General features: G+C 50.9%; 1 long non-coding RNA gene across 1 annotated transcript; it reads right to left on the bottom strand.

Annotated features, from left to right (window-relative positions):
- Positions 1–5,155: 5,155 nt before the first annotated feature.
- Positions 5,156–22,520, bottom strand: LOC143828868 (uncharacterized). Its single transcript, XR_013227948.1, has 3 exons — positions 22,431–22,520; positions 6,862–6,946; positions 5,156–5,353 (listed from the first exon to the last, which is right to left on the bottom strand). It is a non-coding gene; the product is annotated as an uncharacterized LOC143828868 (long non-coding RNA).
- Between the last annotated feature and the right edge of the window lie 1,950 nt (positions 22,521–24,470).

Raw genomic sequence — 24,470 nt, 5'->3', positions numbered from 1 at the left:
AGTGTTTTCTCCTTAGAAGAAGGCCTCCCTGTTTTACAGCCAATTAAAATCCTGGCTCCCAGAACTGACCCAGGGAGTCCAGGCTACCTTTACCTGCCTTTTCGGAACTGCCAAAAGGCAGGTAAAGGTAAACAGGGACAGATGCTTGCTTTTGACACCCTGCCAACTCTCGGTTTGTTTTGTGCATGCTGTGAAAAACCCAAAGTGTCTCTCTCTCTCTCTCACACCAAAACACTCAGAGTGTGAAATTCATATCCAGCCGATCGCTGCAGGACGGACATTAAAAGGCGCACTGGGGGAACAAACCGAATGGTGGCTTTTCCTCCTGCAGAGAGGACAGCTGATCCCCCCTCCCCCCCAGTCTCTCTCCACTATGCAGCACAAACTGGCACGCAAGAGCAGAATTGTGCACACACGCCTTCCGAGAAACCAGTCTGCACAAGGGTAGAAATATTTTGTCTCCTGCCTCCTACCCCCATGGGGACCCAAAGCGCTTTACATCCCTCTCCTTTCCTCTGTTGGCCCTCACAACCACCCTGGGAGGTAGGCGCGAGGAGATTTCCGCAGCACCAGTCGGGATTTGAACCCGGGTTTCCCAGATGTTTGTTGGACACTTTTGCCGGAATATGCGAGAGCTGCGGTGTGCAGGAGTCAGCAGCATATGAAGAAAGTCGCACAGGCAACATCACCGGAGAGGGGGAGTGAGCAGGTTTAGAACAGGAACTTCCTGGTATTCTGTCCAGTTCTGGCTCAACTGGGGACTTCCCACCCCTTCCTCCCTGCTGGACTCCAGAAGAACACAGCGAGTCAGTTAGAGTTCTCTCTCTCACTCCTTACAAAGTTGTTTCAAGCCCCAACAAAGCTATTGATCCTTTAAGCCAGGGGTAGTCAACCTGTGGTCCTCCAGATGTCCATGGACTACAATTCCCATGAGCCCCTGCCAGCATTTGCTGGCAGGGGCTCATGGGAATTGTAGTCCATGGACATCTGGAGGACCACAGGTTGACTATCCCTGCAGTTTAAGCAACTTGGGCTCAGCTCTGCCAGCCACTGATTATGGGGAGGAGCTGGGGAGAGCAGCATTGAGGGGGAGAGGATAATCTCCTGAAGCCCTCCCTCAAAAGCAGCCGTGTTCCCCAGGGGAATTGATCTCTGTGGCTCGGAGATCCATTGTCATGCCAGGAGATCTCGAGGTTTTACCTGGCTGTGGGGCTTCCTCCATTCTGACATGTGGGGTGCTCCGTTCCAGGCAGGACCTTGCTACGCATGGAGAGAAGATCTCAGCTCTGTCCTGAAAGGACCCCAGCCCTCAAAAGTACCAATGGGCCTGTCTTCAATCTGTGGTAGAGATGCCATCCTCCAGGTGGGGCCTGGGGATCCCCTGGAATGACAGCTCCTCTCCAGACTGCAGAGATCAGTTCCCCTGGAGAAAAGGGCTGCTTGGGAGGGGGGACTCAGGGATGCCAGCCTCCAGGTGGGGCCTGGGGATCCCCTGGAATGACAGCTCCTCTCCAGACTGCAGAGATCAGTTCCCCTGGAGGAAAGGGCTGCTTGGGAGGGGGGACTCAGGGATGCCATCCTCCAGGTGGGGCCTGGGGATCCCCTGGAATTACTGCTCATCTCCAGACTACGGAGATCAGTTCCCCTGGAGAAAAATGCCACTGTGGAGGGGAGCATGGCACCCCACTGAGTCCCCTGACCTCCCTCCTGAGGTCCTACCCTGAATCACTAGGAGCAGCCAACCCTGTCCCACTGTGGGCCCCAATCCCAGTGCTCATCGCTGACACCATCCATGCTGGCTCAACTGTGTACCTAGCGAAGGAGAGGCCACCTGCCAGGCCCCCTGCCTCAAGCCCCCTCCCTGAATCCTCCTCCGTTCCACTTGTACAGTTTGCTTAAGAATCCCAAGTACCACCAGGCCGCTGAGGTGTGCGGTGAGGCCAGACGTCCGCTCTGAATCAGGCCTCAATTATCCGTCATTGGTGGCGTGTGTGTGTCATAAGCACCAGCTTGGCACCCGTTTCTGCAGAGACTGTGGCGTTCACACACAGCTTAATTGAAGAAGTTAAAAATAAATTGAATTACCTGCGATTGCATTGGAGGTTAATAACGCAACTCCTCCGTGCTCCTTGATTGAGTTTAGTATACAAAGCCATAATTATTTTGTGGAAGCTGGCATTTCGCTCTTTTGCGGTCCCTGTTTACTTTGACTTAAAGAGCATTGTTTGTGAAACTCTACAACTTGAAGTCTGTACGGGCCGCGGCACTGATGCTGGCAGAATTCGCAGGACTCGCTTCCTGGCGGTTTTCTTAATCTTGCTTATTTATTAGACCTTTATCCCGCTGCTCCTGGCACAGCCGGCCCATGGCGGCTCACACCATAAAAACCAGTATAACCAGTATAAGAACAATTCCAATAAAACATTGATTTACAATAGAACAATAAGCAATATGACATCAGTTGCTTATATTGTTGTTGTTGTTAGGTGCGAAGTCGTGTCCGACCCATCGCGACCCCATGGACAATGATCCTCCAGGCCTTCCTGTCCTCTACCATTCCCCGGAGTCCATTTAAGTTTGCACCTACTGCTTCAGTGACTCCATCCAGCCACCTCATTCTCTGTCGTCCCCTTCTTCTTTTGCCCTCGATCGCTCCCAGCATTAGGCTCTTCTCCAGGGAGTCCTTCCTTCTCATGAGGTGGCCAAAGTATTTGAGTTTCATCTTCAGGATCCGGCCTTCTAAGGAGCAGTCCAGGCTGATCTCCTCTAGGACTGACCGGTTTGTTCGCCTTGCAGTCCAAGGGACTCGCAAGAGCCTTCTCCAGCACCACAGTTCAAAAGCCTCAATTCTTTGACGCTCAGCCTTCCTTATGGTCCAACTTTCTCAGCCATACATTGCAACTGGGAAGTCCATAGCCTTGACTAAACGCACTTTTGTTGGCAGGGCGATGTCTCTGCTCTGTGAGAAGAGCACTAGCAGGACCGTGGTGAGTCCAAGGTCACCCATCTGCTCTGTGAGAACAGCACTATCAGGACCGTGATGAGTCCAAGGTCACCCAGCTGGCTGCATATGGAGGAGGAGGAGGAGCAGGAGCAGGGAATCATACCTGGCTTGCCAGATTAGAAGCCATCTGTTCTTCGCCACTGCACCTAGGTGACATGCTTTGTGGTTGCATGCTTGGATTTTGCACATTTGTCCAGTCAGAGATCAGACTGTGCGGTAGCTGACCTAGGAAGGATCAGAATTGTTCAGGCAAAGCCTGAGGCAGTGTGCAGAGCAATCACCCTGGTCTCCATCGGCCCCGCAGAGTCTAGAAATTGGCCTTGGGAATCTGAAAGCAGCTACTCTGAGTTACTTCAGGAGCAAAGCGTGCCAGTTCTGAGCATTCATTAGGGAGCAGGACAACATTAATGGTTTGATGGATGACCTTGCTATCAGCTCTTGAAGTAATTCTCTCTGGTAAATGGAATGCATAAGGAACCCATCAGCAGAGCTAAGGCGGAGTTGGGCAAACAGAAATGCTCAGGAACAAGAGCCTTAAATAGCAGCCTTTCTCCTTCCCCCTCTTCCAACGTGAATTTGTAGACTTCATGCAGCTGAGCTGACTGCTTTCCTTAGTGGGTGTGAATACTAGAATCTTAGGCTAGATCTGCACTTACTTGGTTTATTCTGTTGTGGATCCTGCTGAATCCATATTGATTTGAACTCGGGTCTTCCTCTCTCCCCACATTGAAACAGAAAAGTGTTCTGCACATGGTTAGAGAAGCTCAGAAGAGGAGGGATGAGCCAAACACAGCAAGAACCTCTTTCTTTCTTTTCTTGAAGGGCGGGGGGAGAGAGGATTGGAGACAGCAGAGGAGGAAGAAAAAAAACAAAGAGGCAAATCTCTACCGACAGAAGTTAGGTCTTCTGGGAGCTTCTGCTGAGAGAAATTAGGGACTTCCCCTTTAAGGCAAGCTTATTGCCTGTGCACCCTTGGCCAATCAGGGCTTCTCTGCAGAACTGTCCTGGGGCCCGCAGGATCCTGATCTCACCAGGGAGACGGTTCCACCAGGCCAGCTTAACATCTTTAGGGCCAGGGACCTTGAGCAAATTTTGCTCACTAGATCTTGATTTTCTTTAGGGGACATGGGGAGGAAGTGGCTCTGTAGGTACGAAGGTCCCAGGCCTTTTAGGGCTTTAAAGGTGATCACCCAAACCTTAAACCAGATTCAGTCCTTGCTCTGGAGCTAGTGCAGCTGGGGGAGAGTGCTGGTCGAACAGGCCCTCTCCACTGGGTCCTTGTGCAGCTTCTCTTTGGACCAGGTCAAGCTTCCAAAGCAGTCTCCAGGGGAGCCCTGCACAGAGTGAGTTGCAGTAGCCTAGTCTGGTGGTGACCGTTGCATGGATCACTGTAGCTAGGTCAGGAGTCAATAGGTAAAGTGCCAGCTGGCATACCTGGTGGAGACGTTAAAATGTGTCATAGAATCATAGAGTTGGAAGGGGCCATACAGGCCATCTAGTCCAACCCCCTGCTCTACGCAGGATCAGCCGAAAGCATCCTAAAGCATGTTGTTGTCGAAGGCAACAGTTGTGATCTGGGCCTCCAAAGACACAGTCCAGGGTCACACCCAGGTGCGTGACACCAACCAAGCCAGGGGACCCCTGTCTTAGCTGGAAAGGGTTGGTACTATGTGTATATTTCACACACCCATTTCCCCCTTTCTGCAGTGCCTCTGTTTTTATTTACGTGGTCTAACTTGGTTCCTTTTCTGTTCATTGAGTCCCTTTCTTTCCTTGTTCAAAAAGCTCGCTCCCCTTCATTAATTAATTTTGAGTTCTGCAGCTTGACCCCTGTACACACAGGTGGTGTCTCCTGAATTAATATCCCACAAGACATGTGTTCTCTCTTTGGGAGCAGAAGGGGGCTCTTGCTAGCTACAGGGGCTGCATGTAAATGAGTACTTTGGGACAGACGATACTAAATGGTTCCAACAGTTTGCTGGAGAAAGGACAGGGGTTGCGGTCTGCATGGCTGTGTTTAGCGTGTTGTGATTTTGCACCCTTTAATGTGTTGTGTTAATACATCTGCTTTGCTTCCGCTTTGGGTTTTAGACGTGAGGTCCCAGTGCCAGGATAAATAGATGGGAGTCCTGATTCCGTTCCAAATATTTGTCTGGCTACATGCAATAATTTTAATTAATATTTTAGCTTTTTAATAAACAAAGGCAAAGAACCCAAAACAGCCAACGCTGGGCTTGTAAGCATGGCCTGGAGTTGAGGCCAGGATGGTCCAAAGCTTTCAGGGTCTCCCTCTATCCTTCTCTCTCTTGGCTCTCCTGATTCATGGTTGCCATCTCCAGTCTGGGGCAGCTGGTGGAGAGAGCAGATATTTAGAATCATGTAGAGATGGAGGAGACCAACCAGGTCCATCCAGCCCAGCCCCCCACCTTCTCAGGGGCATAAAAACCACACCCTCCTGACAAGTACTCATCCATTCTCCTCCCAAAAACTTCCAATGAAGGAGTCCCCACCACCCTCCGAGGCAGCCCATTCCGTCTATGAACAGCCCCCACGGTCAGAAAATGCCTCCCAATGTTTAAGTGGGGCCTCCTCCTTTGTCATTTGGACCTGCTGCTCCTCGGCCTTGTCTCTAAAGCTGCAGTGAACCTGTAACCCCCTCCTCACCATGTCGACCTTCTGCGTAGGTCAGCAGAGCTTTCCTGTCCCACCTGGCAAGCGACACAAGGCCAAGTCTCTCAACCCTCCTCCTAAGGCCCGACCGACCCCTCAACCATCCCAGGCACCCTTCTCTGAACTTGGGAGAGGGTGTGGAGATGTGGTTATTAAAATGTATTTCAGTACTGTATTTTTATTGGATGTTTTGTTGTTGCTGTTAGGTGCGAAGTCGTGTCTGACCCATCGCGACCCCATGGACAATGATCCTCCAGGCCTTCCTGTCCTCTACCATTCCCCGGAGTCCATTTAAGTTTGAACTGACTGCTTTTTTTTTACTATTTCCTAAGTTTTACTAGTGTAATACATATCATTGTGTATGTCGTTTTATTGATGTGCACCACCCTGAGGTCATGTGGGGAAGGGAAATTAAGTAATAATACTAATACTAATACTAATACTAATACTAATACTAATACTAATACTAATACTAATACTAATACTAATACTAATCCGGTTAGTTCTATAATCCTAATTCCTGTTGCATTGTATTGATTCACATTGCGTAATCCACCTTGAGGTTCCAATTATTAGAATTAGAATTAGAATTTATTTCCCGCCCCTCTCAGCAAAGATAAAACTATTGATGGATGGATGGGTCGATTGGTTGACTGGCAGGTTATGAAGCCAAGCTGCTCCGTCTTGCCAAACCCTCCCGCTCTGCCTCAGCCCAGTTTTGACTTTCTTGTTGGGTGACACGGAAGGAGCCTCTCTGAGCCTCTCTTTTCATAAGACCCTGGGATTGGGGTGGGTTTAAAAATGGGGGTCCCGACGGTGCGAGAACAGCTCCAACAGGACTGTGACTAGCCCAAAGTCACCCAGCTGGCTTTATGTGGAGGAGGAGGATGTGGAAGAGTGGGGGATCAAAGATGGATCACCAGATTAGAGGCCTCCCCTCTTAACCTCTACACCAAGCTGGTTTTTTAAGCCACAGAAAGTAAAGTAGCAGGATATGGCTAGGGTTGCCAACCTCCAGGTGGGGCCTGAAGATGTCCAAGAATTATCATTGGTCTCCGGACAAGAGACATCATCTCACCTCGAGAAAACGGCTGCTTTGGGGGGTGGTCTTTATAGGAAAATAGCCTTCCAGACATCCCTTCCTTCCCCAAACCCTCAATGCCCCAGATCCCCAGGAATGTCCCTACCTGGAGATGGCAGCCCAAGATGCAATCCGGTGCCAGGATAAACAGATGCCGGGTCTGACTCGGCTCCAGCTCTCCATCTGCCTGCCTGCAATCATTTTAATTAACATCTTCGCTTTTTTTAATAAACAAAGGCATAGGACCAAAATAGTTAACGCATGGTTGAAAAACTGGAAGCTGTCTGAGGCTTGTAATTCGAGCGTGTTGGAAGAGCTCGGTGCTTACAGGAAGCAATTAAATGCCAAAAAGGGTTGAGAGTATCCTCAGAAGGAGAGGTGTCAAGAGGGGTAACTAAGCCGACCGGAATATCAATCAGCCGGAGAACACAAATGGGAGGCAAGCCGAAGCTGCAGATTTCAGGGATGGAGCTGGGGAGGGCGACGTTGAAGCTGAGGCCGAGCCAGAATGGGATTCCTTTCCTAAGAAATTAGGCCATTCTTGTCAACAAGAGGAAAAACAGCTGGAAAAATTAAGCAGAACTGAGACAATAATGTCACACGTCAATAACCAGTGGGCGGTGTGTAACGGTGCAAGGAGGAGCCCAGCACTTGAGATGAAAAGAATAAGATATTTATTTGTTTGTTTGTTTATTTATTTATTTGGGGATTTATACATGCCCCTCTCAGTGTTACTGTCTCAGGGCAGTTTACATGATAGACAATTCAATAAACCAATACAATTAACAATCAACATTAAAATGTTAAGGTAAAGGTAAAGGTATCCCCTGTGCAAGCACCGAGTCATGTCTGACCCTTGGGGTGACGCCCTCTAGCGTTTTCATGGCAGACTCAATACGGGGTGGTTTGCCAGTGCCTTCCCCAGTCATGACCGTTTACCCCCCAGCAGCAAGCTGGGTACTCATTTTACCGACCTCGGAAGGATGGAAGGCTGAGTCAACCTTGAGCCGGCTGCTGGGATTGAACTCCTAGCCTTATGGGCAAAGCTTTCAGACGCCTGCCTTACCACTCTGCGCCACAAAAGGCTCTTCATTAAAATGTTAAAACAGTTTAAAACCAGAGTTCTCATTGTCGCATCAGCAGACACTAATAGCTTGTAGCCAGTTTGATATTACAGGAGGAGTCAAAAGGAAAAGGAGGGCAGGAGGGTGCCCAGATTATCTGGGTATAATGTCATTTAATACCCAGCCGGCCTCAACCAAAGGCCTGGCGGAAAAGCTCTGCCTTGCACACCCTGCAGAACTTTTATTTAGAAGAGAAACAAACTTTGTCTAGAAAGAGAGGACATATATATTCAATTTTTTACCTTGGGGGGGGGGGGGAGTTTGGCCTGCACATCAGACTCCTAGGTTAGGGACCTCCTTATGAGGGAGCATGTCTTCCAGCGGGCCAACCCGGCTGGGGAGGCATGGGGCTCGCAGTGCCAGGTAGCCCAGGCTGAGACCAAGGAAGGTGGGTGCCTCTCCTTGGCACCCCAGGGCTTACAGTACTGGGTGGCTTGAGGTGGGGCCAAGGGAAGTGTGCGCTTCCTCTTGGCATCCCAGGTGGGCATTTACCTATGGTGGGAATCCAGTGGCAAGGGGACCTGCATCCCCAGTGTGGGAACCAGGCGGGCCCCAGGGCACTACTGGACACTTCCCTATGGTGGGATCTCAATAGCAAGGGGACCCATGTTCCCAGCAGAGGAACCGGATGGGCTCCAGGGTGCGGCTGGCGTCCAGGTTCTTGTGGTCAGCTGACTGCAAGTCAGGCTCCCTCTCCCTGCCGTGCCAATACTCCTGAGGAGTACTAAGAAAGCTGGGGCCTTGTTTAAGCCAACAGATATGTGTGTGCATCTTCCTGGCACCCAAGGTGCCCTCCTGCAAGTCAATAACTTGGTAGCCTATTGGTGCAGCTGGGATGGCTGACCCAGCAGCTCCCAAGAGTCAGGGGACCAGATTTCAACATGGGTAAAGTGGGACACCATTGACCGGAGGGGGGGGGGGTGTTCTTGATTAAAAATTTGGTCTATATGGAGCAACAAAAAGTTTCATACAACACATAGAACGCAAAAATAGTATTTTAATATGTATTTTTAAATTTCAACGTAAGTATAATTAGCCAGGTGCCCCCAGATATCCCTCCAAAAGTGGGACAATCTGGTCCCCTTACCCAAGAGTGCCTGCTGCCACCTTCCCTGGGGCCCACCAATAGTGTTTAGAACGTGGGCTGGGCCTGCGGGGAAGTTTCCCTAGTAGGGCTTCTGATGTCCCTCTGGGGTCTGTTGTGGGGAGACGAAGGGAAAGCGACGGGAGGCCACTTGGAGACTCCTTCGGACAGGGGAAAGCAGCAGGGCATGAAGCCGACTCGTCCTCCAGGTGGGGGTGCTGAGAAAGACCTCTCCCTTGATCCCCGGAAAGTCACACCCAGAGTAAGTAGACGTGACTGCCCTTGATAGACCCAATTCTGTCAGGAGAAGGAAGCTTCATGTGACGTCCCTTTCAGCCAGTGTGCTTTGGGGGCCCGTGTAGTAAAGTTCTAGAGCAAGTCCACGGTGGAAGCAAAAAGGCAGGCCTATAAGGGGTGAAGTCTGAGTCTGCTCTTTGCCCAGACTGGCATCACACCCACTCCCATTTTTGTAGACCTGCCTCTTCACCCAGCTGGCTTCCTCCAAGGATCTGTTCTTGGCCATAACCGCATGGGACAGAGACAGTGGCAGAGACAGACAGACAGAGAGAGAGACAGAGACAGACAGAGAGAGAGAGAGACAGACAGAGAGACAGAAAGACAGAGAGAGAGACAGAGAGAGACAGAGAGAGACAGAGAGACAGAGACACAGAGAGAGAGAGAGAGAGAGAGACAGAGAGAGACAGAGAGAGACAGACAGACAGACAGAGACAGAGACAGAGACAGAAACAGAGAGAGACAGAGAGAGACAGAGAGAGAGAGAGAGAGAGAGAGACAGAGACAGAGACAGAGACAGAGACACAGAGCGAGCATGCTTTTGCACATGCCGAATAACACATTTTCAATCTCCCTCAGTGACCATTTGCGAGTGGGTCTCACCTTTTCAGCCTGCAAAATCGAGTTCCAAGTTTGCTTATTTATTTACTGAATTTCGATCCTGCCGTTCACGGCAGCTCACCACCATAAAACCAGCACCATTCAATCAAACCATTGCAATAAGAACATCCATTTACAGCAAACAATAACAGCATCGGTTGCTTATGCTGCTAAAATATAGATCAACCTCCCCGGCATCGTCATCTGGTTTTTGTAAGAGGGGTTACTGATGTATGGAGGAGGGGTCAGTGAATGGGAACCACATCCCGGCCTCACCCAAAGGCCCGGCGGAAGAGCTCCATCTTGCAGGCCCTGCGGAACTGAGATGGTTCCGACAGGCCCTTGGCTCTTCTGGGAGCTCCTCCCACCAGGCGTTGAGGTTCCTTGAGAGTGGGTTGAAATTCATTCTGTGTGAAAACACCTAGGCTGAAAGAGGACTCTTCTGGCGGAACTGTGCAAAATCATTCCTTGGTTTCACAAATGCTCCATTGGAAAAGCTCTCGGGTCTTCATTGACAGAGCTCAGGCCTTGAGAAGAGCACGGGATCCCAATGCGAATGCCGGCAGCTGCCGTTAATGAAGAAGGAAGGTGGGCACGCTTCTTAACGAAGGAGGAAGCAATTATCCCTGGGCCAGGCAAAGCCACTGGCGTCTCTTCCTTCCCCTCCTCTGTGCCTGAGAAAGGAAAGCACGTTGAGATAATCAGCCCCCCAGATTTGTTTTCAAATTGCAAGTTGTTCCGAGTGTCACTTTAATAGCATCTTCCTGCCAAATGACAGGCTGAAATCAGCGTCCTTCAGGATGATTTATACGCCGGAGGAGGGGCCCCGGTTGTAAAAGAACACGGCGTCTAAATCACTGTCAGTCCTGAAACAGCAGCAGAGAGGGCGGCAACCCCAGGGAGGGAGAGGCAGCAGCCAAGGGAGGGGACGGGAGGACAGACCAAAGAATCGCGGGAACAGCAGAGCATCTATGCAAAGGGGGCTCCAAGGAGGAACAGAGTCGCTCGCAGAGTGAAACATCGACTCTCTGTTAGATCTCACCAACTGACAGGGAACGGGGAGCCCAACAACCAGACATATGCAGGCCCAGGTTCCCACCAGAGCCTGTGACTGGCTCTTTGCAAGATCCCTGCCTTACACTAATTGGGCTGTTCAAATAATCCAGGGACAGGGTGGATCCTGCGGGATAACCAATAGCCTTAAACGTCCCCGCTGGTGAAATTGCAGCCCTCATTCTGAGGGTCTGCTTTGCTGCACACACGACAGCATCGAAGGGTTGGACGGGGCCACACAGGGCCTCTAGTCCAGCGATATGCAGAAGTACCTGGATCTAGATGAGGGTGACAGCCTCTAATCTGGAGAACTGGGTTTGATTCCCCACTCCTCCTCCACTCGCAGTCAACTGGGCGACCTCTATGAGTTCTCCATGAGTTCTCTCAGCCCCAACCACCTCACAGGGAGTTTGTTGCGGGGAGAGGGAGGGAAGGTCACTTAGAGACTCCTTCAGGTAGAGAAAAGGGAGATATAAAAACCAATTCTTCTCCTCATTCAACGATGGGATGCGTTGGTGGAGAGCCACCAGATACACGTGTGACAAACTTGTAATCAATGTTTTAAAGAGACTTTGTTAAGGCCAAAAGTAGGACGATTGATTTTAACAGTTTTATACATTTTAAGCACATATCCAGATATTGATTAATCTGTATGGTGTTTGAGGTTGTAAGTTGCTGAGTTAGCCAAGAACTTGTCCCCTTATTGTCCCCTGGTTATTGTCCCCTGGTTTCCTTTTTTGACCAAGTAACAGGTTTGCTGGATCGGGGAAATTCGGTTGATGTCATTTACTTGGATTTTAGTAAAGCTTTTGACAAGGTTCCCCATGATGTTCTGATGGATAAGTTGAAGGACTGCAATCTGGATTTTCAGATAGTTAGGTGGATAGGGAATTGGCACTCAAAGAGTTGTTGTCAATGGTGTTTCATCAGACTGGAGAGGGGTGAGTAGTGGGGTACCTCAGGGCTCGGTGCTCGGCCCGGTACTTTTTAACATATTTATTAATGATCTAGATGAGGGGGTGGAGGGACTACTCATCAAGTTTGCAGATGACACCAAATTGGGAGGACTGGCAAATACTCCGGAAGATAGAGACAGAGTTCACCGAGATCTGAACACAATGGAAAAATGGGCAAATGAGAACAAGATGCAATTTAATAAAGTATAAAGTTCTGCCTCTGGGTCAGAAAAATGAAAAGCATGCCTACTGGATGGGGGATACGCTTCTAGGTAGCACTGTGTGTGAACGAGACCTTGGGGTACTTGTGGATTGCAAACTAAACATGAGCAGGCAGTGTGATGCAGCGGTAAAAAAGGCAAATGCCATTTTGGGCTGTATCAACAGAGGCATCACATCAAAATCACAAGATGTCATAGTCCCATTGTATACGGCACTGGTCAGACCACACCTGGAGTACTGTGTGCAGTTCTGGAGGCCTCACTTCAAGAAGGACGTAGATAAAATTGAAAGGGTACAGAGGAGAGCGACGAGGATGATCTGGGGCCAAGGGCCCAAGCCCTATGAAGATAGGTTGAGGGACTTGGGAATGTTCAGCCTGGAGAAAAGGAGGCTGAGAAGGGACATGATAGCCCTCTTTAATGATTTGAAAGGTTGTCACTTGGAGGAGGGCAGGATGCTGTTTCTGCTGGCTGCACAGGAGAGGACACGCAGTAATGGGTTTAAACTTCAAGTACAACGATATAGGCTAGATATCAGGAAAAAGTTTTTCACAGTCAGAGTAGTTCAGCAGTGGAATAGGCTGCCTAAGGAGGTGGTGAGCTTCCCCTCACTGGCAGTCTTCAAGCAAAGGTTGGATACACACTTTTCTTGGATGCTTTAGGATGCTTAGGGCTGATCCTGCGTTGAGCAGGGGGTTGGACTAGATGGCCTGTATGGCCCCTTCCAACTCTAGGATTCTATGATTCTATGATTTTATTATTCTTATCAAGTGGCAGGTCAAAGACGGCCTCCAAGGGCACCCTTCAGGCCTATGGAATTTTACTCAAGGTGCAAACTTTCATGAGCACAGCTCACAACAACCGGATAAAACGTCATGGGCCTTAAAGGTGCCCTTGGGAGTAAACATTGTTCTGCCCCTCAGGCCCACCTGGCCACCCCCCCCCCGCCCACTTGAGCAAAATGATCCTGCAGCTTCCGAGGCCTGAATGCTGAAAAATCTCTCTCTGTAAAGATGTGCCATTTCCCCAGAAAAGGCTTGGTGAGTCTGGGTGGACGTTATTTATTTTATCGATCTATTTACCCTTCAATTTATATACGGCCGCTCCCTTTAAGAAAGTCTCGAGGCCGGTTCTTTAACTCAACATTTGTTAAGTTTGGCCCTGTAGCCCCCGTTTTATTCCCCCCTCCCACTGGCTTCCAAGGTTCCTGAAGTAAGGGGGGGGGGGTCCTTTACAGAGAACAATTTGCAAGGAGCTCAAAGCAAGTTACTCCTCTCGAAAACAAGCAAAGGAAGGAGGAGGTGGTGGATGGAGGAGGGGAATGTGATGTGTTCATCCCAAGGGACAAACCTGCCATGTTGACTTTTGCGGTAATTTTCGCTGGCGGACGGAAGAAAGGCATGACATGAACCTGTGCCATTCCCAGAAGCCGTTTCACACCACGTGTTTTTTGCCTCTGTCCACCTTGCAGGCCTGGATGCTTGACCACGGTGGGAGCTGGGAAGCTGGCCAGAATGGCAGGCAAGGTGGAAGGGCCTCTCGGTCATCCCTGCTCCAGGACAGTCATGTGTCTCTGCAGCTTTCCCTCCCTCCCTCCTCCCTCCCTCCCTCCTGGGGCAGGGCACAGTAGGGCTGCACTTTCACAGTGTGTGTGTGTGTGGGGGGGGGAATGGGGGGCACATCTGATGCCCTAGCAGCTGCTGAGAATATTAATCTCACCCACTTAATGATTTAAAATTTTTTTCCCAGAGCACTCTCCAAAATTGTTCTAAATTAATTTTTAAAATGACTGTTCTTCCCTGCCTTTTAGCAACTCTTGCTCAGCATTAAGTCGGTTCACCCCAATGGGCAAACACTTTTATGAATGTTAATGTGTCACTAATCACACCAGTGCAAAATTAAACTCGTCCCTCTCTCCCCTTTAGGAGGATTGCCCATTGTAGTTTGCACGGCCTCCCAGTTGCTTGGAAAAAGCCCCCCTCCTCTCTCGGGAGGTGGGAGATGAGCCTTGCTCTGGTGCGGAGAAAGAAGAATTGGATTTTATACCCCCATTTTCTCTTCCTGAAGGAGTCTCAAAGCAGGTTACCGTCGCCTTCCCTTCATCTCCCCATAACAGACACTCCGGGAAGTAGGTGGAGCTGAGAGAGCTCTGGCAGGACTGCTCTGAGAGAACAGCTCTAACAGGACTGTGACTAGACCAAGATCACACAGCTGGCTGCATGTGAAGAACAGGGAATCAAACCTGGCTCTCCAGATTATCGGCCATTGCTCTTAAACACTATACAAAGCAGAACTCACAGGGCCCAGGTGGGTACGATAAACTTTGGAGGTTAAAAAAGCATACATCTGCTTCATTGAGGGCTGCCCCATGGCCACCAGCTGGTGATGAGGGTGTAGAGCCACCTGCTCCAAGTAGGGAAACTCCTGAAAATCTGGGGATCTCAAAAAGTTAAAGGTAAAGGTATCCCCTTTGCAAGCACCAAGTCATGTCATGGCAGACTCAATACGGGGTGGTTTGCCAGTGCCTTCCCCAGTCATTACCGTTTACCCCCCAGCAGCAAGCTGGGTACTCATTTTACCGACCTCGGAAGGATGGAAGGCTGAGTCGACCTTGAGCCGGCTGCTGGGATCGAACTCCCAGCCTCATGGGCAAAGCTTTCAGACTGCATGTCTGCTGCCTTACCACCCTGTGCCACAAGAGGCTCTTTCCCAAAAGGTTAAATGAATGCAAAGGTGCAAGTAGATGTTATCTGTATTTTACAGAGAAGAATTGGAGCTGTTATAATATATGAAAATACAGGGATTTATTTTTAAAGGTTCGAAACACTAAAAGGCCTCGATTTTAGCCTCACGTGTAAAATCAATGCAACCGTAATAAAAAGGCAAGGTCCCCGTAGCCAAAGCAAATGCATTTCAGTGCAACAGCCTTCTTCGGTGGCTATTTAAGCAGCAGTTCTGCATGAATAAATGTCCAAAGCTGAGGCTCCAGGCATATAAGAAGGCATCCCAGCAGAGAATGGGAAGGACGCCGTAGAGATTGTATTCATTCACACAGGACTAAGCCAGGCTGGTGTAGTGGCCAAGAGGGGCAGCCTCTAATCTGGCGAGCCGGGTTCGATCCCCCGCTCCTCCTCCACAGGCAGCCAGCGGGGTCACCTTGGGCTCATCACAGCCATGATTAGAGCTGTTCTCACAGAGCAAGTCCTGTCAGAGCTCCCTCAGCCCCACGTCCCGCCCAGGGTCTCTGTTGTGGGGAGAGGAAGGGAAAGCGATTGGAAGAAGCCGCTTGAGACTCCTTCAGGCAGTGAAAAGTGGGGTATAAAAATAACTCTTCTTCTTCTTCTACTGCTAAGTAGAACTGTAGAAACTTCTTTACATGCCAGCAGCCCCCCCCCCCCCCCCGAGTCTCCAAAGGCAGGTCTGGAGTGACAGAAAGGCAGATGTGACAAGACTTTACACAGGGGTCCCCAAAGGGACTTCACGACAGCTTGGAGAGCCCCCAGCCTCACCAGTCAAGCAGGAGAAATGTGTCTCCATGTCTCACAGCCCCCCCCCCCCCCATTGAAACTCCACAGTCTTTCTGCTCCACGGAGGAAACGCCTGTTGAGCCTGGCAGCTTTGGAAGGATGGAAAGGAAGACCTGGCAAGAATTCTGACAGGGACTCTCCAAAGTAACCTGAGAAGGGATTGGGTCTGAGCTTGGTTCTGGTGGCCTTCCTTGCCTGCCCAGGGACACGCCAATCGCCACTTTAGGGACAGGAGGCGAATTCCCTCCAGGCCAGGCTGCTCAGGGATTCTGGGGGTTTTTTGGTTGGGGGGGGGGTGATCATCTGGATATGAAATTGGGGGTGGGCAGGTAGTTTGAGCCTCTTGTGGCGCAGAGTGGTAAGGCAGCCGTCTGAAAGCTTTGCCCATGAGGCTGGGAGTTCAATCCCAGCAGCCGGCTCAAGGTCGACTCAGCCTTCCATCCTTCCGAGGTCGGTAAAATGAGTACCCAGCTTGCTGCTGGGGGGTAAACGGTCATGACTGGGGAAGGCACTGGCAAACCACCCCGTATTGAGTCTGCCATGAAAACGCTAGAGGGCGTCACCCCAAGAGTCAGACATGACTCGGTGCTTGCACACGGGATACCTTTACCTTTACCTTAGGTAGTTTGAGTGTCCTGCAGGGGGCTGGACTAGATGACCCTGGAGGTCCCTTCCAACTCTAGGATTCTATGAGTCTATATGGCATGTTTTGTCATGTAGCCAGGAGATCAAAAGCTTGACTGGCAGCCACGCAAGGGATGTTTGGGGGCGGTTTGCTGTTTCCTGACTCTGCTTCATGCTCCCCCCTCCCTCATGGTCTCTTTGGAGGAATTGCCATCCATTCCTTGGAGGTCTCCCATCCCCTAACTAGCCAGGGTTGGCCCTGCTTTGCTTCCAAGAGCCCATGGTCTGGAGCTTGCCTGGGCTATCTAGTGTGGGAGGAGGAAGAGGAAGAGGAGGGCAACCCCTCTCACCACCAGCAGAGTCCAAGATGAGAGGCGGGCCATTCTGGGGCTTGGCTCAACCCTGGCTGGGGCAACTCAGCAGCAAACAAAGTCACAGGGCTAGTCCAAGAGATGTTCCGGTCCAAAAGCCTCCCGGCATGGATAAGGAAGGCTGGGAGTTGAGCAGAACAAGGTCTGAACAAGGTGAGTGTCCAGCATGGTGCAGGGGGTTGGACTAGATGACCCAGGAGGTCCCTTCCAACTCTAGGATTCTAGGATTCTGTGAAGTTCCGTGTGTTAAATCTATGCACGCTCAAGGCTTCCTTTCTCAATCTGTATGCGGGAACATAAGCGAAAACGAGACACTCACCTACCTACTGTGGGGCGGCACCAATTCAGCTGCTAGAGACACCCGATTAGCTAATTGCCATTAATTGCTGTGCAAACAGAACGGGGGGGGGGCTTCATAAAGATGTGATTTCTTGCCACTTTGTATCTAACAATAGAGTGAGTGTCTGTGGCGATGGGGGGGGGAACCTTACTATTTTCTTACCTCTAATCCTTTGTTTGCTTAGCAGACTGATACCTGCTGATAAGGGAAGCTTCACTTTTGAGTGATAAATTGTTTTAATTAACTGTAATTGTTTGTGGGCAATTTTATGCAAACAGAGAAGATTAAGGAAGAGAAGTGGGAAGATTGCACGGAAGCCCTGGGGGTGCCCTGCGGGAAGGCCATCAGGAGTTCTTTGGCGTGTCTGCATTTCGTCAGAGCCTGAACTTTAAGTTCTGGGCTGGGCACAGTGCGCTGCCTGACACAAGCGGAGAATTGAGATCCATTTGCAAAGGCAGCCCCATGGAGAGTGCATGGCAGTAGTCTAGCTTGGGAGTGATCGGGTCATAGAATCATAGAATCATAGAGTTGGGAGGGGCCATACAGGCCATCTAGTCCCACCCCCTGCTCAATGCAGGACCAGCCCTAAGCATCCTAAAGCATCATGGATCATGGTAGCCAAGGAACGGCTGTAGCTGGAGGGTCAGCTGAAGCTGATAAAAAGAGTTTTCATGGAGGAGACCGGAGCTTCCAACCAGGGCATACCAAGCAACAGAGCTGCTCCTGGGGAGGAGGGGCAACCCCCTACAAGACAGCCTGACTCTGGGGTCCTTAAGCAGCTTCCCCATGGGCCAGCAGCACCTCCATCTTGTCTGGTTTGAGCTTTAATTTATTGGCCTTCATCCAACACTGGAGGTCCCTTCCAATTCTGTGATTCAATGATTCTATGAACATAGGAGAACACATGCCCTAACCATGTAGAAGAGTTGGTTCTTATATGCTACTTTTCTCTCCCCGAAGGAGTCTCAATGCAGCTTACATTCGCCTTCCCTTTCCTCTCCCCACAACAGACACCCTGTGAGGGAGGTGGGGCTGAGAGAGAGCCATGAAGGTAATGCGCAGTGAGAACTGTACTATCAGGACTGTGACAAGCCCAAGGTCACCCAGCCAGCTGCATGTGGCGTAGTGGGGAATTGAACTGGGCTTGCCAGTTAAGAAGATAACCACCACACCAAGGCAGATGAGAAATGGGCGCAGGCCACAAGCGGCAAACGAAGTGTGTTTGCAAGGGAACCAAGATACATGAATAGCCACCCCACACCACCCAAGTCGACAAAGGGATAGTCGCCTCAAGACTGCAAGGCATGGTGGTGAAGGAAGGAAGGGCTCAGAGAAGAAAAGGATTTCATATCCTTCTTTTCTCTACCCAGAAATCCCTGCTGTGATCTCCTCCCTCCCCAAACCCCACCCTCCCCAGACTCCAAACCCACAGCTCCAGGCTGTAGCCAACCAGCAGTTGGGAACCTGAATATACAACAGGAAGAGAGCAGAAACAAAAAGGAAGGAAGGAAGGAAGGAAGGAAGGAAGGAAGGAAGGAAGGAAGGAAGGAAGGAAGGAAGGAAGGAGAATTTGAATTCTGGAAGGAAGGAAGGAAGGAAGGAAGGAAGGAAGGAAGGAAGGAAGGAAGGAAGGAAGGAAGGAAGGAAGGAAGACTGCCATGTAGAGGATGGAGCAGAATTGTTCTCTCTTGCCCCAGATGGACGGACCAGAACCAATGGGATGAAATTAATGCCACAGAAATTCCGTCTAAACATCTGGAAGAAGTTCTTGCCAGTTAGAGCAGTTAAAGCCATGTGACAGAGAGGCTGATTCTGTGAAGGTCCAAGGGGGTGGCAGGTGACAGTGGATGAGCGAGAGGGTTGGGAGTGTCCTGTATAGAGCAGGGGGTTGGACTAGATGACCCAGGGGATGTGCATTCCAGGAAAATCCTGCATCCACTAAAACACACGTTGTCTTGGGGCAGTAACAACATGGCAGCTCTCCAACGTCACCAACTCCCATCCCAGCATCCAGGGCTAATGTGAATCTTTCCCAGTGAAGAGCTGGGTCTGGGATTGCCAACTCCAGGCTGCAAAAGTCTTGGAGGTTTGAGGATGGCATTTGGGGTTTGGTGAGCGGAGGGACCAAGGGTCAAGGGACCAAGCCCTATGAAGATAGGTTGAGGGACTTGGGAATGTTCAGCCTGGAGAAAAGGAGGTTGAGAGGGGACATGATAGCCCTCTTTAAGTATTTGAAAGGTTGTCACTTGGAGGAGGGCAGGATGCTGTTTCTGCTGGCTGCAGAGGAGAGAACATGCAGTAATGGGCTTAAACTACAAGTACAACGATGTAGGCTAGATATCAGGGGGAAAAATTCACAGTCAGAGTAGTTCAGCAGTAGAATAGGCTGCCTAAGGAGGTGGTGAGCTCCCCCTCACTGGCAGTCTTCAAGCAAAGATTGGATACACACTTTTCTTGAATGCTTTAGGATGCTCTGGGCTGATCCTGCGTAGAGCAGGGGGTTGGACTAGATGGCCTGCATGGCCCCTTCCCACTCTGGGATTCTATGACCTCCATGGGATGTAATGTAACACAGTCCAACCTCCAACCTGTATTTTCTTTAGGGGAATTGACCCCTTTTGGCTGGGGAGTGCTTGTGATCTCCAGGCCCCACCTGGACACTGGCAACCCAGGCGATTTGGAGCGACTTTCCTGCTTAATGCTGCAGCTTCTCCACCTCCATCCCGAAGGTCCCTTTGCGAGGCGGATCCCCCTCTGGAGCGCAGGAAAAACCCAGAGGGTGAAGGCGAGCGGGTGAAGGACACCCGTTCCCAACTGGCCAGTTGTTTAAAGAGCTCGGTAATTTTCCACCCGCCGCGGCCATTTAGGGAAATCAATGGGGACGCCGGAAGATGAATGGGCAGCTGGAAGCACAGCGGGACCCAGAGCTTGGCAGGCGCTCCGCGGTTACCGCCGGGGAATATTAACGATCCCATGTTGATAAGCGAGGCAGGCCCGTAAACAAAGGGGCCGCGTTATTGATGGCGGCTCATTGCCATTCGGCCACACGTCTGTTTGAAATGCAACAGGATAATTGGACATAACCTTTGTCGATGCGAGCAGGACCGGGCCTCGTTTGTCTCTGCAGCACGGCGTCCGTGGGCAAAGCCAGAGAGGGGAGACCTCTCCTTGGGCAAGCCAGGGAGGAACATGCGGGGTACCATGGAGAAGGGCGTCTTCTCCCTAAAAGCTGAGGCCCCTCACCTAAATGTGGCCATCCCAATGCCAGTCTTTGATGTTGCTTGGCTCAGCCAGCTTCCCTCTTTCCTTCACTGCTCACCTGCTCCACCCTTGAGCCCCTGATCGTAAGAACACATGAAACAAAGCTAGAGTGACTTGGACCACTGAGCTGCTTTCTCAGGATAGAATCATAGAGTTGGAAGGGGCCATACGGGCCATCTCGTCCAACCCCTGCTCTACGCAGGATCATAGAATCATAGAGTTGGAAGGGGCCATACAGGCCATCTCATCCAACCCCCTGCTCTACGCAGGATCATAGAATCATAGAAGAGTTGGAAGGGACCATACAGGCCATCTAGTCCAACCCCCTGCTCTACGCAGGATCATAGAATCATAGAAGAGTTGGAAGGGACCATACAGGCCATCTAGTCCAACCCCCTGCTCTACGCAGGATCATAGAATCATAGAAGAGTTGGAAGGGACCATACAGGCCATCTAGTCCAACCCCCTGCTCTACGCAGGATCATAGAATCATAGAAGAGTTGGAAGGGACCATACAGGCCATCTAGTCCAACCCCCTGCTCTACGCAGGATCATAGAATCATAGAAGAGTTGGAAGGGACCATACAGGCCATCTAGTCCAACCCCCTGCTCTACGCAGGATCATAGAATCATAGAGTTGGAAGGGGCCATACAGGCCATCTAGTCCAACCCCCTGCTCAACGCAGGATCAGCTCTAAGCATCTTCCAAATCTCAGGCAGAGGTCTTCCCCATCACCTCCTACCCAATCCTCTTAACTGGAGATGCTGGGGATTGAACCTGGGACCTTCCACATGCCAAATGCAGGTTCTAACAATCTGTAATGGTTCTATTTGGTGCTACCCTTGAAGAGTGTTCAGAGACTGTATCTAAAGCAGGATGATGAATCTAGACTGCCTCAGGAAGTGGGGGCAGCAGCAAGCACACAGCTTCCAGAGGGGGCTGGATGAACATCTGGAGCAGAGGCCTGTCAGTGACCAGTAGCCAGTGGGTCGAGAGGGGACCCTCTGTCTGGGGCAGAGACACTGTGTATTCTTGGTACTCAGAGGTCAAGAGTGGGAGGGCTTCTAGAGCTGCTCCTGTAGCTGGACCTCCTGATGCCCCCTGGGTTTTGGCTCCTGAGTGACACAGAGGGTTGGACTGGATGGCTCGTTGGCCTGATCCAACATGGCTTCTCTTATGGTCTTACTAGGGTCAAAACAAGTTGCGCCCAGGAATACAACAGGCCCAAGCCCATGCACCTGCACTATGCTCTTCCTGAGTTCTGGCCCTCCTCCCCCTGCTCCCCGCTCAGGCTAGAGATCCGGTCCGGTGAAGTGGTCAGAGGGTAGCAGACTCTGATCTCAAGAGCTGGGCTTGATTCCTGACTCCACCTCTATATGCAGCCAGCTGGGCTGCCCACTTCCAGGTGGGGGCCTGGAAACCTTCAGGAAGATGAAAGAGACAGATAAAGAAGGGGGAGGGAAGGGAGGCATCAGTTCTCCTGGAGAAAACAGCTTCTTTGAGGGGGGGCACTGGCCCTCCCACCCTCACTCCCATCAAACAGTGACTATATAGGTCCTCACCTTCCCATTCAACCCCACATCTTCCAAAGGCCAGCCAGGCAGACTATGGAGGGGTGGACTGCCTCCTTCGAATCCCCCACATCTCCCAAAGGACAGGTAAGATTGTGGGGGAGGGGGGTCGCCTCCTTCCCCTCCCTCCAAGGGCCAGGCTGGTGGGTGGGGGAAAGCAAAGAGCAATCCGACGGCCAGCTGCAGGGCCATGGGGAGGAGTTGGTGGCCCAGATCCTGTTAGGGAGAACTCCTCGGAAGAAAAGCTTCATCAGGAGCTCCCAGCTTCACCCAAGCCACAGCTGGATGAGAGCTTGGCCCAGCCAGACGTTCAACAGGCAGAGGGATGGAGCTGTGGCTAAGCCAGGGCTTAGATTCCAAAGTCATTGCAGTAGCTCCTCTGTCCACTCTCCAGCTGCAGCCCCCTGCCTTTTCAGCCCACCTGGCTCACCTGAGCCAATTAAGCAGCTCCAGGTTCAGAGGCACCACACCTGGTTAGCAAGACAGGTGCTAACTGCAGAAGACTGTGAGGACTGAGAGCCTGCTGAGTGTTCACTGGAAGGCCTGAATTGTGGACACACAAAACAGGAGGCAAAGGAAGCAGCTGGCTTCCCTCCCTTGCCTGGGGGAGATGGAGGGTGGGAAGAGGTTGAGAATGGAACAACTTACCAACAGCAAGGCCTTTCAGAGAGGCCAGCAAGCAGCAGAAGAGGACAGATAAGCCCCACAAGTGGCCCTCATAGGAAGAGTGCTCTCTCCTCCCTATTGCCAGCAGAACCCCCGGAAGGGCCAATCAGGTAGGGAGTGCCTTGTTTGCATGCAATTTAAATTAACTGGTCCTCACTGGCAAATTTGAACTGATTGGCCCTCATTGGCAGAGTGTTGTTTCCCTATTTGCTGCACACTCCCAGGGAGGGCCAATCAGGTAGGGTCTGAGTCATCTGCATGCAGTTTGAGCTGATTGGCCCTAATTGGCAGATAGCAATTTAACCTGATTGGCCCTAATTGGCAGAGTGCAATTTGAACTGATTGGCCCTCATTGACATGGTGCAATTTGCACTGATTGGCCATCATTGTCAGAGTGTTCTCTCCCTATTGCCTGCACACTCCCATGTTTAGTGATTAGTGATGAGGGGAATGGATAAGCATCTGGAGCAGAGGACCATCTGTGGCTCTTGACCACAAGAGGTAGACGGAATGCTCTGCTTGGAGCAGTGATGCTCTGTTGTCTTGGGGTTTGGGAGGCAACAGTGTGTGTGTGTGGCGGAGATTCTGGAGTTCTGGGCCTGCTGGTGGGGCACCTGATGGCTCCTGGTATTTGGCCCCTGTATGAGTTGGAGGGTTGACCTGGGCGGCCCATTGACCTGACCCAACATGGCTTCGCATGTTCTTCTCTTCTGGACTTGTTGGTCAGAGACAGCTACCGGGAGAAAGAAAGCCAATGCTACAGCAGCTACGGATCTACTCTTGAGCAGGATTTGCAGGTTTGGTTTTGACCTTTGAAGCTCCACATGGCTTGAGACAGGGCTATCTGGAAAAGCATCTTTTACCAAAAGTTCCTGCCTGGGGATTAAGGTCACAAGGAAGGGCCCTCCTGACGGTCCCATCAATCAAAGAAGTTCATTTGGTGGGCACACGAGAGAGGAGTCCTTTTGGTGGCAGCCCAATCACTCGGGCACAGCCCCCCTCCCAATTCTTGGGAAGCCGCCAAAGTTAGTTTTATTGGACATTTGGTTCATTTTACTAGCAGTCCTTCATTGTAAATTAAAAAAAATGGTTTTCATGGTTTTTAAAATGTATTTATCCCCTTTGAGTCAATCTAATCCCATCATTTATCCTTATGGCCATCACTATATCCTCCGGCAGTGAATTCCACTTTCTAATCAGTCTCTCCTAGGGATGCCAACCTCCAGGTGGGACCTGGGGACCGTCTGAAATGACAGCTCATCTCCAGTCTACAGAGATCAGTTGAACTGGAGGAAAGGACTGCATTGGAGGGGGGGCTCTTTGGCCTTCGCCCCACTGAGGTTCCTCCCTTCCATCAATCCCACCCACTCCTGGCCCCCAAAGTCTCCAGGTATCTGTCAACCTACAGCTGGCAGTCTTACGCTCTGTGGAAAGATATATTTCTTGAACCTACTGAATAGAAAAAGAAGAGAAAGAAGAGCTGGTGCTTTTATGCTCCACTTTTCATGGCCCGAAGGAGTCTCAAAGTGTCTTACAATCACCTTCTCTTCCTCTCCCCACAAGAGGCACCCTGGAAGGTAGGAGGGGCTGAGAGAGCTGTGATAGGACTGGCCTGTGAGAACAGCTCTAACAGGACTGTGACCAGCCCAAGGTCACCCAGCTGGCTGCATGTGGGGGAATGAATCAAACACGGCTCTCCAGATTAAATGCCACTGCTCTTAACCACGGCATCAAGCTGGGAAGATCTAGGATGCCCTCTCATTTGGGATGTTCTGTGTAGGGATGGGTGATTCGGGTTCGGAAACGCCCGAATCGAGGCCGATTCGGGCGTTTCCAAGCCAGAAACGGTCCGAATCGGCCCTCTGGCTCCCCCTAGCGGTCCGAATCGCCGAGATTCGACAATTCGGACTGCCGAATCGATTTGGGCCGAATCGATTCGGCCAAGTCAGAGGCTTCAGGTAGTCGTTGCCTGAAGCCTCTCTGGCTGTCTTTTTTTTTTTTAAACTTTATTTTTTGCCGCCT

Source organism: Paroedura picta, chromosome 2, assembly GCF_049243985.1.
Source record: "Paroedura picta isolate Pp20150507F chromosome 2, Ppicta_v3.0, whole genome shotgun sequence".
NCBI classification, from domain to species: Eukaryota; Metazoa; Chordata; class Lepidosauria; order Squamata; family Gekkonidae; genus Paroedura; species Paroedura picta.
This window is presented reverse-complemented; position numbering and strand designations above follow the sequence as displayed.